We start from the raw sequence: 17,400 nt of genomic DNA, 5'->3' as shown, positions 1-17,400 counted from the left end.
GCAGAATATACCGACTCCAAGTTTTCTTTTATTTATGGGAAAACAGCCAAGACAAAAAGGATGAAGCACTTTAAGAGTGCCTGAGACAATCTGTGAAACTCAATGCAACGAGGCACAAGCTGTGCATTAGTGAAGTGACTGTTTGTCGCAGGAAACATAGTAACGGGATGAGTATGTTTCTAAGTACTAGGAATATTCAAGTACCACTCGTATTCAATACTCGTGGAGACATGAACATTTTGTTGCTAAACATGACCCCCATGTTGAGATGGAGCAGAGGTGTATTTACGTATTATTCATTTACATTCCTACCAAGTTGTTTTCCTCCGTATACAGTTTAAAGTTGGGGACCTTCAGACAGATTTTGAGACTTTGTAATTTATAGTGGAACTTTTACTTAATTTTCAACATCCCGAGAAATCTAAATCATATCATTGATAGAGAAAAGAAAAACACAAACGTATACCCTCCAGAACACATTAACATAAGTAGGATAAGGTACACATTATACACACGTGGATAAAAGCATAATACTGTACCAAATTTTACTTGGAGTGCCCTAATGGCCACTTTGGTCATCTTAATGAGCAAATTTTCCTGCCTGATCTAGCTCTTTCTCGTTTGGTTGAATACGAATGTGTATGTTTTTCATTAACCTTTATTCGAAACTACGATGTTATTTACCATTCCTGAAAGCTTCTCACAAAGTGATAAACCTAGTGGGGCCCTAGTTTTTTTTTTTAATTTCATTTTATTATTTTTTGTGGGTGCTGGTTTATTAAGTAAAAATGACAAGCAAAATAAAAAGAGGATTATTTTCACTTTCTAATGAAGGTGAACTTTGTCAAACCCCTCCCCAAAAAATGATATGTGATGATTGTCTATGTGTTAATTTGGCTTTAACGAAACCTATGCTGCCTCCCGAGGACATGTTACCTAATAAGTTCCAAAGGCTTAGCATCGCTTTTAAATAATTCCTACAGATCCATGGGCATATAATTTTTCTTTTTATTCATACGCAATCATTACTCGGAGGCTGCAACCAACAAACTATGAATGAAAAATGATGTTTGTTTTAATTTGTTTCAGTACAGTGTGGTATTCTATTATACTTGATGATTCACCTTCCCCGAATTCCATACCAAAATCAATTTTTTGATATGTTTGGAAGCTGACACATAATTATTTGTCTTTAAAAGAGACAGGAAGTCGGCAAATTAGGCTACGCCGAAGTTAAAAATAATCATAATATTTGTTCCAATCTATAGTTATAAGCATAAATTCATTTTTGCTTTACTTCCGAAAAATATTTCTTTCAAATTATATATCGCTTGAGCATAGAACTCCATTAGGACCATGATCAGGATTTATTCTCAATTCAATTTAATTCAATTTTATCGTTTAACAATCAAATGCAAAAACGATGAAAACAAGTTGGCATTAAAATCAAGGGAAAATACAATAGAAAATGATGGTAAGGAGACCCCGGAGAAACAAGGCTTATAAAAAGGGGGCCACCAGGTGACAAAAATATCAACATGAGATGGGATTTCCAAGATAGATATTCATTTAAACAGAAACCTAAAAATTGGATACTATCAACTTTAGATATAATATTTTCACCAATTTATTATATAGATTTATCTTATTTAAAGGAACTGTCTTGCCTCTTCCTCGAAAAATCATATACTTGATATTATCAAAATTCAAAAGCAATTTATTACAAGCAAATCATTTATGTAGTTTGTCCAATTTGCTATTAGCTGATGATATAAGTTCATCAATCTTTGTGAGTAAGTGTAAAAGTGGTATCATCAGCAAATAACGAAAAGCGTAAAATGAAGAGGAATTGTTTATATAATTTATGTATAAAAAGAAAGTGCATATTCTACTTTGCAAACACCCTGTATGAATATCGCGAATCCGTCGGAATTACAGTTCCAATAATTATTTCACAACATTCTATATTGGATACAATGGAAATTATTAAATACCTGCATGGATATGAACCAACAAAGATTTTTAGATGCCATGGTACGAAAAAATATGAAAAATAATCAAAAACGAAACAAAAATAACCATATTTATTTCTACGAAATTAATGATTCTACTCCCTGTAGGTTGATAACGTTAACATATTCACTTAACTAATCCAGAACAAAAATTACAAACTCAACGAATCGGTAGTAATATTTCACATGATAGGTTACAGCTCTACCTAAGTGTTTGGATTACTTGGGTGATGCTATCAAGGCGACAAACGTAAAACAAGATTTCAAGTACAGACATTTGTCATTCGTACCCCCATATTGATATATGATGTCAAAGCTAAGACTCTATAATGTCTAACCCAGGGAAATTACTGTAATGCTGTGAAGGGTGGGAAGTAGATTTCTTCATGAGGTAAGGATTTGATGGAGAGGAAGCTTTACTCATGACGGAGTAGTTTACATGGTTTATGGAGCAAAAGCCATTGAATGACGTGTGAAATAGATAAAAAAAGTTGCTAGCTCATTTCATTCGGGAGAACGGGTTGAAAAAAGTTTTTATCGATTAGAAGAATGGTTGGAAATGCAAAAGAGGGAGACAGCTGATTTTTTTTTCAACGATCATTTTGAAAACCGATACATCACATTATTTTTTAAAAGGAACGACTTGAATTATCAAAAAGTTTCTGGATCCTCCATCAGAATGCAGCATTTGATGGCGTTGACTCGTGCTATCATGGCTATATATCCATTAAATGAAATAAATTCTCTGATCCTTTATTCATCATTCATAACAAAAAAGTTGTCAAGATATACACAATTATCGCAGTATGTTTTAAGCATTCCTGATGTTCAATCTGGATCAAATCACCTGCAAAGCTTTAAAACAAAATTAATTATATATTCCCGACTCATGAAAGGGTATCATGACTTAAAAGATATTCAATGTGTACTAGAGCTGCTGGAGATTAGTCCATCTTTAAGAAATGATAGCTTTGCATTTAGTATGCAGTATATGGTTTTGGGTTCAAACCTTGACCGAGTTGTACTAAAGACTTCAAAAATGGTACCTTCAACCTTCTTACCAGACTCATAGTATTTTAGAATCGAAAAGGTTAATTATTATACACAGGATACGCTTGTATCAAAGCTTAAGTGTATACGACTTTAATGTAGCTAACCTGCATACTTGAATAGGACGGTGTTATCATTCTTATTAGTGAATTGTGTGATTATTATTATTGATATTAACATTGCTATCTTGATATTTATCATCGTTGTCGCACACAATAGATATACAAGTGTATTTTAAAACATTTTTATCCGACAAACGCCAAATTGCTCTGATATTTTGTTTTCAGGCTTATACCAGGTATCAATTTTTCTCACATTTCTCGTCATTAGCAATGATAATGGTGAAGGTGTTATTGATACCTGATGAAAACATCAATGTAGATGATTTTACTTTCTTTCTTTGCAGATAACCCACTTCCCTTGGGTTGAAATCATTAGATCATTCTAAGCAGGATGACCGGAAACCATGAATACTACTTCTGACTTTGATTGCTTTCAAGTGCAGGGCTCCATTTGCAATTCAAGAGTGGTAGAGCTTCCAGGCATTTTGGCTTCTCTAAAACAGAAACGAGCACTCCGGTTTTTCTTCTGCGTTTTGTTTTACTTCCATTACAGTTTAATTGAATACAGGCTCGCTTATGGAATTCTGAAGCACTACCAATGATTACATCACATTAAGTTTCTTCAGCAAATGAAAGATTTTAAGCAGATTTTAAAACATGAATGGACTGGTGTAATTTTTAGAATGAGTGATTGACGAAATCGTGAATCTTTTAGGATATTAAGCTCAAAAGGGAAGTTGGGAATATGCAACAGAGCCTGTACAATTAAGGGTCCAATACAAAAAATTGTACAATGATCATATAATTGGGGACTGTCTGAGGCACATTTTGCCAAGCTAATTTGGGCAATGATTTTCATATCGATGAATATAACCTAGAATGCGATACCTTTCGGTTACAGTCAGCTAATCAAAACACTTACAGAAAGATAGTCGGGATTTCTTACTTCTACCGGAGATCGATTAGAATGAAGGCAGTTAGACAAACTAATGATTAACCTTGCACAGGATCATCAGTCTACTCATTCTGAGACATAGGCAATATGAAATTAACACCATTCTTTGACTACATTCCAGCATGTACACCATTGAGTCACGATGATTGTGGTCCATCAAGAGTTTAAAGAATATATATAAGACCTTTAAAAACAAAGAGCCAGAAAATATCATCTTTTTTACTTTATAAGGCTTCTTCGAAGTTATATATGAGATTACCATAAACTTTCAAAATCGATCATGAGTACAATTATGTATTTATATTTATTGAATGAGGTAATGCGCTATTTAATCTGCTTCGAGTACAGGGTGTGCACAATCTATTGAAAGGTTTCTAAATGCTTTGTTTTCATAAATATGCCTTATTATGCTTCCTCGGAGTTATATATGAGATGTCCATAGACTTTCAAATAATTTTATAACGACAATTATGCATTTATATATATTAAATGAGGGTATGCTTCATTTAATCTGCTTCAAGTACAGAATTTGACAAATCGTACTTGAAATTCATCTAATCGCTTTGTTTTATAAGCTACAATAGCGAGGTGCATCAAGATAAGCGTAAAGATAACACATTTAGAAACAAAGAACCTTGTTTCTTATTTTTGTTACTTTATAAGGCTTCCTCGCAGTTATAAATGAGTTGTCCATGAACTGTCAAATTTATTATGACAATTATGCATTTATATTTTATTGAATAAGTTTCACTCATAAAATGTTTGGCCATATACTGTCCACACAACAATTGGTTGAAACGTTATCCAATTCCGAATAGTTTTAAGCCAATAATGTGTGCTTTGGGTGAAAAGTAAACAGTATTGGTTGAAAAATACCCAGAGTTTGATTTTTTTTAACCAACTTATGCGGACCGCATGTTGCCCAATATTTTAAAAGTGTAAGCTTCATTTGATCTGATTCAAGTACAAGAATGTACAAAAATGTACTTGAAAAGTTTCTAATTGCCTAGCGTTTGTAAGCCACAATAATGTTAAGGCAAAAATAATGTGCGATAACCTGAAGCCATCTGCAATTAAGAAGTTTTCTCAACCTGGCTTTGTCTCGTCATTATGTTTATTTTGTCTGCATTCCGTGTATTTCCTACTGATTTGTAAATCATCATCCTATTGCAAAACACGCTTTTTCTAAAGTGTGAAAAAAATTATTAGGAAGGGGTTTAAGAAGCTTTCAATTGCTTGATTTTTCCTTCCAGCAATTTACAGTAAATTGCTTCTCCAGAATTAAAGAAAACGACTTACCTACTTTGAGTTTTCTTCTGCAAAAAAAATCTAATTGAAGTACTTATCAACAATTCTCAGATATTTCTTTCATCATATTTAATGGAAATGAGATTCGTTCCTGGTGTTAAATATGTATCTCACAAATATCTATGAAAGGAAATTCATAAAATACATGTAGGATAAGCAGTGGAACACTTTAAATTAGATAACTCTTCTAGAATAGCCTGGAGCATCGTCACATATTGCTGCAGCTTCCCTTCTTTCCATTATGTGGTGGAAGTAAGCAACATTTCACAAGGAAGAGCCTCAGGTGTTTATCGAAACGCTCCTGACGCGCTTGTCCCGAGTGGCACATTCACTGAAAAGAAATCGGATAAGTGTATCTTAAAATGGATTTAATTTAATCGCAGCTGATATGACAGATTCAAAATGAAAATTATCAATTACAGATGTTATTGCACGTAACACAAGATGATGCACCAATCAAAAGCTCTATATTGCTAACCGTTAAAATCTCATATCCATGAAATTTATACTTTGTCGCGAATACCCTATCATGGATTTAATTTGGTCTGACACAATGATTCGTCTTGCTATAGATTAAGCACGAATCAACAGATTCCAATTCAGCACGTTTAGTTTTTTGGCCATGACCGTATTCAGATTAACGCATAGTAGGCCTACAAAAGCATTGGTTTAGAATGGAGGTAGATTTTCAACTAAGGCATGATACCAAGTGTACGTGATGCATTAACATGATTAAGTTGGATGTGTTAGAACTAGGGATTCCTTTCAAGAGGCTCATCGAACATAGTACCCATATTCCACTAATTGCAGATGAGTTGAATATTTCTGGCATTCCATGAATTGAAGCCATATAAAGTAACCATTGTCTATCTATCCTACCCCCGGAAAAATCTGAGAGCAAGTCTGAAATATGGCCAGTGTTGCCAGGTCCAAGCTGAAGAAGATCCCCAAAAGCAGTTGAAAAATCCCCGAATAGGACCCCCAGATTTTTCAAATCATAAACAATTCTAAAAATTTGAGGACTGTTATCATGGTTATTGTCCCAAAACTAGGTATTGTGTACTCGTTAGGTTTCGATGCAAAGTACATTGACAACACTACCATTGTATAGTACAACTAAGTTCGTTTTATTGAATTCATCATCTGAATTGCTTAAGACTTATGCTGATGTAAAGTCTATGTATTCGCAATGTACCGTAGATCATATACTATGAACAGTATATTGCTTTTGACCAAAGCCTTCAAAAGTCTACTAAAATGGACACATAAAATCCCCATGTTTATCTTAATTCCCCATTTGTTTTTTCATCCCCAAAGGATTCTAAAAATCCGCAAATTTTCAGAATTTGGGGATGGGAATCCCCAAATGGCAACACTGCATGGCCTCAGTTCAAAAGATGAATTTGATTATCGGAATGCGATAATGCATTACTGCGCTCCTTGTGCTGAAAGAAAGAAACAAAGAACGAACAAAAACAGGAAGGGAGGGAGGACGGAAGGAAGGAAGGAAGGAAGGAAGGGAAAATATAAGGGAAAGGAATTAGAAGGAAAAAATAAAATAAAAAATGAAAGAAAGAAAGGATGAAAGAGAGGGAGGAAAAAATGACGGATAAGAATGAAAAAAGGACAATAATGGAAGGAGAGAAAGAACGAAAAGAAAATGGAGAAAGAAGCAAAGAAAAGTTTAAGTAAAGAAAAAAAGAAGGAAATAACAAAGAAGGAAAGTAAGACAAAGAAAGAAAGATAGATGGAACAAAAAAGGGGGCAAAGAGGAAGAATAGAAGGATGAAGAAAGAAGGATAGGAAAGAAAGAAAAGTTCAAACTTTAAATAAACAAAATCTTATCATTTAGCAGAAAATCATGATGTTTTGTGATCTTAACTTTAGAAAAATTAGAATGTTTTAGAAATGAATAAAATTTAATAGTGAAACATCAAACTTGAAAATTAGATGAAACATCGCGGTATCATACACAGGCGTCTTTCCCATCCCATATCAACTTCGCACCGATCACAACAAGACTCAAAAGGAAAGCTGAAACAACTACATCTAACGTTAGTTACGAAAACTCAATAACTTGTTCCTCCGATTACATCACCAAATCAGTAATCTGAGAATCCATAATATAATTATAAAGATTTCCCGCCGATTTTGAGATTATTTTGGTGGAAAAACTGTTCATCATGTGAGATTGTTAGCACCATTGAGAATCTGCTCCGATCCTATAGTTTGTAGCCTGCCACACACAGAAGGAGGCCAGTTCGTCTGCAATATATTGGGTTAGCAAGATGCAAAATGCAAGTTTTTTATGCAACGCTAAAACATGATATTGTATATAGATAATATTGAGAAATAATGGCCCGAAATCACAAAGATGGTTTTGAAAACCCACGGTTTATGCAGATTTCCTATATAAATTACGCTTAATTTAGCGCGTATCGGGCGCGTGTATGAAAAACGTCCAATGCTGATGCGCGCTTTTGTCACAGTTCGCCAAAGTGACGCCTGTTGCCGTGGTTATCAACGCTTTTTCATTAATGAGTCCACTGTTTTAATTCATGAGTCCACTGTTTGAAGAGTGAATAGATGAAAGAGTTGAAGAGAAATAGCGTATCTAACCATTATATCCCAAGGAAGCCTATTTAGTAATTCAGAACATTTTTTGTTGTAATACAAAGAAAATTATTATCCAGGGGTGGTATTCTGGAACAATGTCAAAAATTTTGTCATATCTCTCCGAGATGTGACACCACTATGATTGTCACAAATCGGTGTTCTGAACATGGTCTTTTCCCTGTCATATCTCTCAAAGTTCCCGCCCATCTTTTCGGAAGCAATCTAAACAAAATCATCGTTAGTTCCCAGTGGGAGCCCTTCTAGCCAATAGGAAGGCCCCGTTACAGGTAGGGCGTATCCCCAATGCAGTTGCTGGCATCGCGCAACTACGCGAATATTGATGCGCTTAATTACAAAGAGAGGCAGGGAGCTGTGAAGGATTTTAGAAGAGAAGTAGAAAAAGAAGGAAAACAGAGAAAAGGAGGAGAAATGAATATGCAGGACCTAACTAATTGAAGCATGAAAAAATAATTTTGAAAATTGTCATGGATGAGTGAAACTACTACCACAATCTAATCTAAATAATATCATTATATGCTTGACATTCAGTCGGCAGGGTATCGGGATATTTGGTACTAAAAGATATGACAAAATTTATGACTGCTAACCCCTGTCATAACTTTTGTCATATCTTTTGCTTGAATAAAAGGATTACGCGCATTGAAAGCCGCGTAATTTTGGTGCGCGCTAAAGAGAAGAGACGAAATTCATGACAATTTTTGTGACAAAAGTTATGACATTCACCAAATTGTTTCTAAATTGTTTAGCGATAAAACCCCATGACGTCAACGTGTATACAAAATTTTAAACATTCTGATCCTTACTTCTTTCCGTACATGTAAGTAAAGTGACCTTCTCCTCATTATAGTTGGCGTGCCCATTAATAAAACTAAGTCTATGCTATCACTTCCTCACCATTCAATGTCAATGTATACAAATGATCAAGACTTTTATTGAAGGATTTTGTGTTCATAATCCAAGTACGATTTCCCAAGTAATTGTTACTTTGATCACCCCCATCCATTCATTTTGAATATTCTTTTATCGTCTGTTCCTTCTTGATGTTTTCTCCGTGGAAGCAACATTCCACGGAATCCCTAGTCAACGTCTCTGCTGCTGCAGAGTTTTTTTCATCTGTCAGCCACTTCCCACTCCTGTTAGCCCCTATCCATCGACTCCATCTCAGCCAAGTAATCTCCTCTTCAACCAGATTCATTCTAAACATACCTATCATACGCATTAACCTACTATTCTAATTTCACGCGTGAAAAATGGAATGGAATCAGAAAGGTCGCCTGCATGTGCTTCCTTTCGCGAAATCTGCCAATTCTAATTATGGCTGCTTATCCTTCATGATCCCCAAGATATATGACAAACTGTTACCCTCATCATTTCCCATAGAAAGAAGACTGAAATTGCAATTTCGCATTGGTCCCAAACAAGTCATGTCCCGTAATTCTCTTTAAAGGGAAAGTAATACCATGGGTTCCACAGTTTGTAGACTGCCATCTATTTCTTTCATCAACCTTTTCTCCAGTCATGCCGTTTTATGGCTTCATTTAACCTAATTGTATCGATAAATATCACAAATAAGAATCTGAAATTGTTATGTCTTAGTTTTCTAATTCAAAACCTTTTATTAATTGCCCCCAGACACCACGTCACCCATCTTTATCCCGTCTTTTCCTTATTTCTTTCTTTCTTCTTCTCTGTTCTCCGCCACTTTTTTACATTTTCTCTCTTCCTTCCAAACATGTAATGCTCAACACGCTCATTTCCTATATTCTAATTAAGACCACGCAAGAAATGTTCTCTCTTTGTCCTCTTCCACTTCAAGAAGAACCTGATATTGAGGCACCCACAAGCACCCCTTAGGAACCACATTCGGCATGTTCGGATAGTGTACACCTTAAACTGAGAGATTTTGTTTTATCGCCAGTGTAAACAGGCTTTGCACTTGATGCATAATCTATAGACCCGGCATTATATTCCTTTACTATTTCTTCAATGTCGTTACATATGCAAATAATTCCGTTCATCTTAATATTGTGTTGCGGTTTTTTTCGGCATATTGCACAATTAGTGAGTATTGAAATAATTTCTAACAAAGGAGAGTGTTCCAGATTGTCCCAAAACACAAATAAACATCCTGAGGCGCACGCTTGCGCTCCTCCACCACTTACTTACATGCACCTGAAATATGACTAGTAAATTCATTTTCTATAAGATCTTAATATTTTGTTTACCGACTAAGACACGAACGTTTAGTCGGCGATGGTAATTTAACAAGGTCCCGCGTACGTAATTTATTCTTTTTTGGGGGGGCGACAGTTCAAACTATATCAGTATGATGAGAAAATGTCGTTTTTGCCATGAGATGTAAACCATGTTATACACGATCACAAATTTTAAGAAGCATTATCACCACTACCCATCCACCCACACACACACACACACAAACACCATACACACACACATATACATACATAACTGAATACAGAGGCATAACATGCCAACATTAAAAAACTTCCCTAGGTATCCCTAGGTATCATAATATCCATCATAATGGCACACATGTACCAATACTCTCCCATCTATCATTATAGAACCCCCTGAATTTTAAAATTGTTGGCCTGCAAATGTTTCACGCTTGATATAATCGAATGTTTTTTTTTTTCTGATACCTCAGGATGGGTGAGAGTAACTAAGACAGTGTAATGCATTGTGCATTTGCATGGATGTTCTTTCTATGACCAAAGTGCATTTTTAGCCTAGAGTTAACTTTCTCCTCTTTGCCTCTCTAATACCTACCAATAACTTCGGGTTCTTTGACAGTAGACTTTTAACAATTTCAGCCACTTGCTAGTTTCACGGTATAATAGAATATTGAGTAGATGGACTAAAGACATATATTGCATCTTAATAGATTATTAAATCTTTAGCTACTGTAAAATTTACCATTATTTTGTATAGATAACCCATTGCCAGGTCAAACATGCTGTGTAACATCAACAATAAAATAAATGTACACTGTACACAGTATCATTATTATCGTTATTATCATTTATGTTATTATTCTTATTATCATTATCATTATTATTGATTTTGTTATAATCTTTACATGTATAATCATCATTATTATGATAATTATTTTCACTATTATTCATGTTGTCATATATAATATATTTGAAGTAATATTTTAGGTTTTGCTGACGCAGTAGTACGTATGCCATTCAAAAACCTCCGAGATCTTTTGAATTCACAACACATTATTTCGCCTAGGAGTTTTATTGGAATGGTATTCCGGTTTCGAGTCTTATATAGTGACCCTGTTTGGCATTAAATTTTGAGGTGATCAGCCCATTCATAGTCGGATCCACCTGTATCCTTTTCATTTTTTTCATCATTTTTTTTTCAGATGTAAGCTAGACCATTGCTAGAATATACATGCAGAATGAAAGGGGGAGAATTCTGTATCAGAAGCTTATCTTATTCTCGAACCCCTATCATGATTTTTCAGTGTAGGTTTGTTTTTCGAGTTTCAGATCGATTTCTCTACCATTTCTGCCCCATACCATATCATAGATATTTCAATACTTATATGTCACTTTGTGTGGGCTTTCCTTTGGAAAATACTTTCCAGATATAATTTTCTCTAATTTTTCATATACATTTGATGCTTATAAGGAAATTTAGTTTCCGATTACGTTTCCATTATTCAAACCATTCGATATGAAGCTTTGAAGCGTGATACGATAACGTATTTACCTAAGGTTCTATTTGAAGGGCTTAAGGTGACGTTTGGGGTACTCCGGAAAAACTGACGTCCCCTTACGGTACATTGAAAAAGTGAAATGGAATGAAAACAGCTCGGGAGCACCAAGTGTTATTGCTCGCTAATCGATTCTCATTTTGGCCATTATTGAACATCCCTATCTCATGATACCTCGTGATGGGACCTTGGAGCTTCTCTAATCTAACTTATTGAGAAACAAACCCCCAAGGACACGTATAGAGTCCCCATTGATAGTTCAGTAATATGTGATGTTGGAGCTTTGGGCCTTCAGCTTTTTGGCAGAATTCAGTGAAATAAATATTATGAATTTCAAGCCAAATTGATAATATCACGTTGGTCGTTATTGTTATGTTGAAAAAGAAAACAACATGCTTCAAATTCTTCGAATCGCAATTATCAAAAGGAAATGCAAGGATAAAGGAAAATAAAAATTCCATTCACTGGTTTTAATTTGTTTTTTTTTACCTAGAAATTATTTAATTTTCAAGTTTTCTGGTATTCCTTGACATTTTCTGGAATCATGAATTATATTGAATTCTTTCTGAGAGCAGGCGTGGCATGGCAATGCAAAATCTTTTTTTATATTTAGTTTTTTTTTCAAGTTTGTATGATATCAAATCCAGTTAATGCACTTTCGTATTATAAACGATTCACGTTGGTATATTTGCGGATCTAACAAATTCTCATTTTTTTAAGCATTGAGGAATAATCATAATCAATGATAGATTTCATTTGAATGAATGAATGAATGAATGAATTCGTCTTTTACGGAAAGGATGAATGAGACTGCGCTGATTCAATACATTTACTTATAGCTGAGTCAACCCGATCGTTCTATTCTAGTCGGGATGTTTTAGGTGCTTGAAATCAACTTGGTAAAATAAGTTGAGTAAATTGACTAATTTCGACGTTCTCCAGTAATTCTTGTAGCATTATGTTACCGTCACAGAGGATTTGGAAGACGAAGCCCATAGAAGACCATGACTGTAAGAAGAGAGAAATGGTTATACTTTCACGCTTTCCAGAATGTCAATAAGGTTTAACATGAGATCTAATATCATGCTTTCATTTTAAACTTACAATGCCGCGATGTTATCGAGTTTTTTTGTAATAATGATAAGAATAATAACATGTCTTACCAAATTTTCACCAAATATTTCCACATTCCTAATCTCTTGATGATACATGGAGATTCATAGCAATGAGCCAAGTTATAACAATTATATATATACTTCTAGAAATTTCTAAATTGTCGCTTTATTAAACATTTTATATTCTCCCAAGAAACTCCAGAAAAAATAACGATATTTTCGTGCATCCTTTTTATTTTTTTTTACCCGATACCTAACTCATTGCGTTAATGAGAAATTCAAAGAATCGTGATGCGACCCAGTTTTGATGTTCGAGAAAAGGCTGGGAATTGAATGAAATATATTCACAAACACTCCATTCGCCCGACACAACCCTTTTGGTGTTGATGCACATATAAATGACTATTGTGGAGTGTCAGTAATGGAAGCGAGGGCTCATTTGTAATACTATATTCACTCCTTTGGCTTCCTTCGTACCACTCTTGCGTCACTTCAACACTACAAGGGAGCATCCAATACTCGGGTTTCGAGATGTTGTTCCTGAACAAACATCAAGCAAATGCTTTTTATGGAGAAAAAATACGTTGGATTTTAATTAATTTTTGACAAGTTTATGAGGTTGACAAATAGCAAAATAATTCAAGGCGATTCGATCAGTTTTAGCAATGTATTTGCCACTTCGAATTTCTCTAAAGATACTGACATTGACTTAACGGTGTCAGATTAATGGGCAATATTGGTTATTAAAGGAGGGACATCGTATCAAAGTTATTAAGTTTGGATAAAATTGGCCAGAAAAGAGTGTAAGGAGGGAAATTTCGGTATAAGAAATATTCGCATTCTGTTTTTCTTATTTTCTTATCTTTCTCTTTTAGGTACCCTAAGAGAAATACGGGGCTATCATCATGTGGTTCAGTGTTAAAGGATTATGCGACAGGCTTTATTGGGTCAATGAACTGCTTATCTGCATGTGCTCTCGTGATTTCGTCTATTTCACTTTTCACGCCTTTGGAGCCATTCGATCTATACGTAAGATATTTATTTTATACATAATAACACAAATTGTTATAACTATGTATCGCATACCAATAATCTAGTTGATCGTTAACAAGAGCTGAATAGTCTGGTTTTAGTAATATTGGTGGAAGAATCCGGTTGCCACTGAGTTACCGAGGGTAAACAACTCTAGCTCACATAAAATCTAATTTAAACTGCAACATTATATGCTATTATTTGTACAGGTTCTGAGAAGGATATAACTGTGGGAGGTAATTGACGTGGTGTACTTATCCGATGACAAATCGATATCGGTACTATGAAACCATTTTTGTAACATATATGTTGCATTATAAATGTTCACGTTTTCCGTATATTCACTAAATTGCTAGTCCATCATTGCACAAAAGAAGACATTTCAAACGAGCGGAAATAAATGACAGTAGCCAGTGGCGCAAAGTTTTGCTGTGATCGATGTACAAAAGACTATGTGTCTTCTACTTCTTTCAACATTGTTAACATCGTTAAAGGCAGGGGCGTCGGAGCGAAGATAGACTGGGGAGTGGCACAAGAAAAAAGGGCACATTTTCTTTCGAAAAGGGGACTATCTTAAACATATGCAGAAATTCTTTTGCTGGAGGCAGCACGCGTAAACTTTTTCCGATAAACCCCTAAGCGAGGGAGCGAAGCGTTAAGGCGCTTTTGCAGAAAAAATGACTTATCTAGCCCACTCACATTTCTCATGAAACTTAAGGCAGGTGGGATTATTTCATTCATTATGCACTTGCAGAAGAAGCATAATCGGAAGCTCATCGGGCACGAAAAGAATTTTCTTAATGACAACTTATCTGATATGAACAACGTGCACCTATAAGAAGGAGACCTGGGCTTTCGTTAGCAATCAGGTGAAAGGGGCACAGAACAAATTCGTGAGGTCACTTTTCTTAGATAGAAAGGGGCACTGAAACGAGAAAGGGCACCTACAAGAAGGCACGGGAGCACTTGCTCAGACATTAAACGGGTCCTGCTCAGGTGAAAAGGGCACAGGACGTATTCGTGAGGGGCACTGATTCGGGAAAGCACACTTTATATAAGAAGGCACGGGGGCACTGTTCTTGGGTAAAAAGGGCACTGATACGAGAAATGGCACCTATAAGATGGCAAAAGGGCACTTGCTAACGGCATAAAAAAAATCGGATCCTTCTCAGGTGAAAGGGGCACCGAACACGTTCGTGAGGGTGAACTTTGGCACTTATATAAGAAAAGGACACTGGGTATAATCTAAAACGGGTCCTCTTCCGAAAAAACGGGCACAGTGCACGTTCGTGAGATGCCATTTCTCCTGCTTAGAAAAGGACACTTTCTAGTGCTTCAAAAAGTTCGGGCACTGTCCCCCCCCCCCCCCATGATCGCCGCCCCTGGTTTAAGTGATATAGGCCTATATTTATGAAGTGTAGCTTGGACCTTTCTTCCTGATAATCCGACTTTCCACGTGGGATGTGTGAAAAGGAAAAAAATGTCCCAAATTCCGTGTGAGGCAGTGGCTTAACAAGCGACAAATGTTGAGGGGAGCATCTGAAAAAGATGCAAACGAGCGGGCCAGAAATTATGTTTTACATTTGGAATACACAGTATAATTTCTTTATGGATTTGACATAGTATTCAGAAACAATATCACATTTTTCTTTTTCTGTTCTTTCCTTTTCTCCCCTTTTTTGTCTGAAATTTTAGGGGCCAAGCACCACCATCTGTATACCAGTGATGTGATGGAGCTTGTTATGTATATAGGCAAATACATCTTTCTCAATCCAAAAGAAGAAAAATATAGTGCTTTGAGATATATCAAATTAATATTCTAATCAGGAAAACTAAAATAGGACGATTGTGTCTCGAAATTTTTGTCCTTTTCCATGCTTGAAAAGAGGTTGTATACGAACAGTTATATTTTTATTTAAAAAGTATAGGCCTAATTGTAAATATATCTATCAGACGGGATGCAATTCATGAGATATCTATTTCTTCCATCTGACCTTGAATCCAACTTTGAAAACAAACATTCTTATTAGGGTTACCCAACTTTTAATTTTGGCTTTCCCATTAAAGGTCAAGTCCACCTCAGAAAAATATTGATTTGAATCACAAGAGAAAAATCAGACAAGCACAATGCTGAAAAATTCATCAAAATCGGATGTAAAAAAAAGAAAGTTATGACATTTCAAAGTTTTGCTTATTTTTAACAAAATAGTTATATGAGCGAGCCAGCTACATCCAAATGAGAGAGTCGATAATGTCACTCATTCACTATTTCTTTTGTTCTTTTATTGTTTGAATTAAAGAATATTTCAATTTTTACGAATTTTACGATTATGACCTCCTTGCCTGAAGCACAAAATGTTAAAATAATGGAATTCCATGTTTTCAGGGAGGAAGAAACCTCATTTCACATGACAATGACCAGAAAATAAAAATATTTCATATTTCATATAATAAAATACAAGAGAAATAGTAATAGTAACGATGTCATCAGTTCCTCATTTGCATACCGACCGAGATGTGCAGATAACTGTTTTGTGAAATGAAGCGAAACTTTAAAATGCCCTAACTTTCATATTTTACATCCGATTTTGATGAAATTTTTGTGTTCTGCTCGTTGAATCTTTCTCTTTTTATTCAAATTAAATATCTTGGGGATGGACTTGTCCTTTAAACATCGACAGTGGGATTTCAGATTGATACCATTCCCCACCCTCCCCATGCCAATCTATAAGCTTTTTATTACTACTATCAGCAATTACCCGTGGCAGCACAGGAGGTAGGAGTCATTTTTCTTTATCAAAGTGTGTGGGGGGAGGGGGAGGGTGACAATCTTGTATGTACAGCTAGACAGCATATTCACACTGAAAGCCAAGCAGTTTATTGATGAAATATATTTAGACAACTGATTCATAGCAGACTTCTCTTTCAATATAGATAGGAGGTTCAATTAAGTTAAGCATCTTGGGTTGAACTGGAGGAAGAACTTCAATAATCATTAGAGAGTGAAATCCAAATCTAACTATAAAATGGAAAAATGTATTAGAACACGGTGTATTCAGTAAGCAGTCAAGAGGCAATTATTGTGATATAGAAATGTTATGATTACATGTATTGGGTCAGAAATAAATATGTAAGTACATTGCACATGTACCTTACAATGTACATTAGACTGCGGTTGTTTGTACTTTTTAAATTAAAGGTTGCTCAATCATATATAAGTATGGCAGGATGTCGAAAAGAAGTGAGAGTGAGAGAAAGGGGGGGGGGTGATAAAATGAGTGAGACAGTCTGTAAAATCATTTTACCAATGCTTGTTTATTACGATCACACTACATTAGTATTTGGTTAATCACACAGAAATAAAGTTTAACATATGAATTGGCGAACATAATACTAAATATAGTTCATTTATATTTGTAAATGAATTTTAGAGACATTAATTTTGTTTAATGTGTGTAGCAAAGAAAGAAATTGCCAG

The sequence above is a fragment of the Lytechinus variegatus genome, chromosome 5, assembly GCF_018143015.1.
Source record: "Lytechinus variegatus isolate NC3 chromosome 5, Lvar_3.0, whole genome shotgun sequence".
Taxonomy (NCBI): Eukaryota; Metazoa; Echinodermata; class Echinoidea; order Temnopleuroida; family Toxopneustidae; genus Lytechinus; species Lytechinus variegatus.
The sequence above is the reverse complement of the archived record's forward strand: the minus strand, read 5'-3'. Positions refer to the sequence as shown.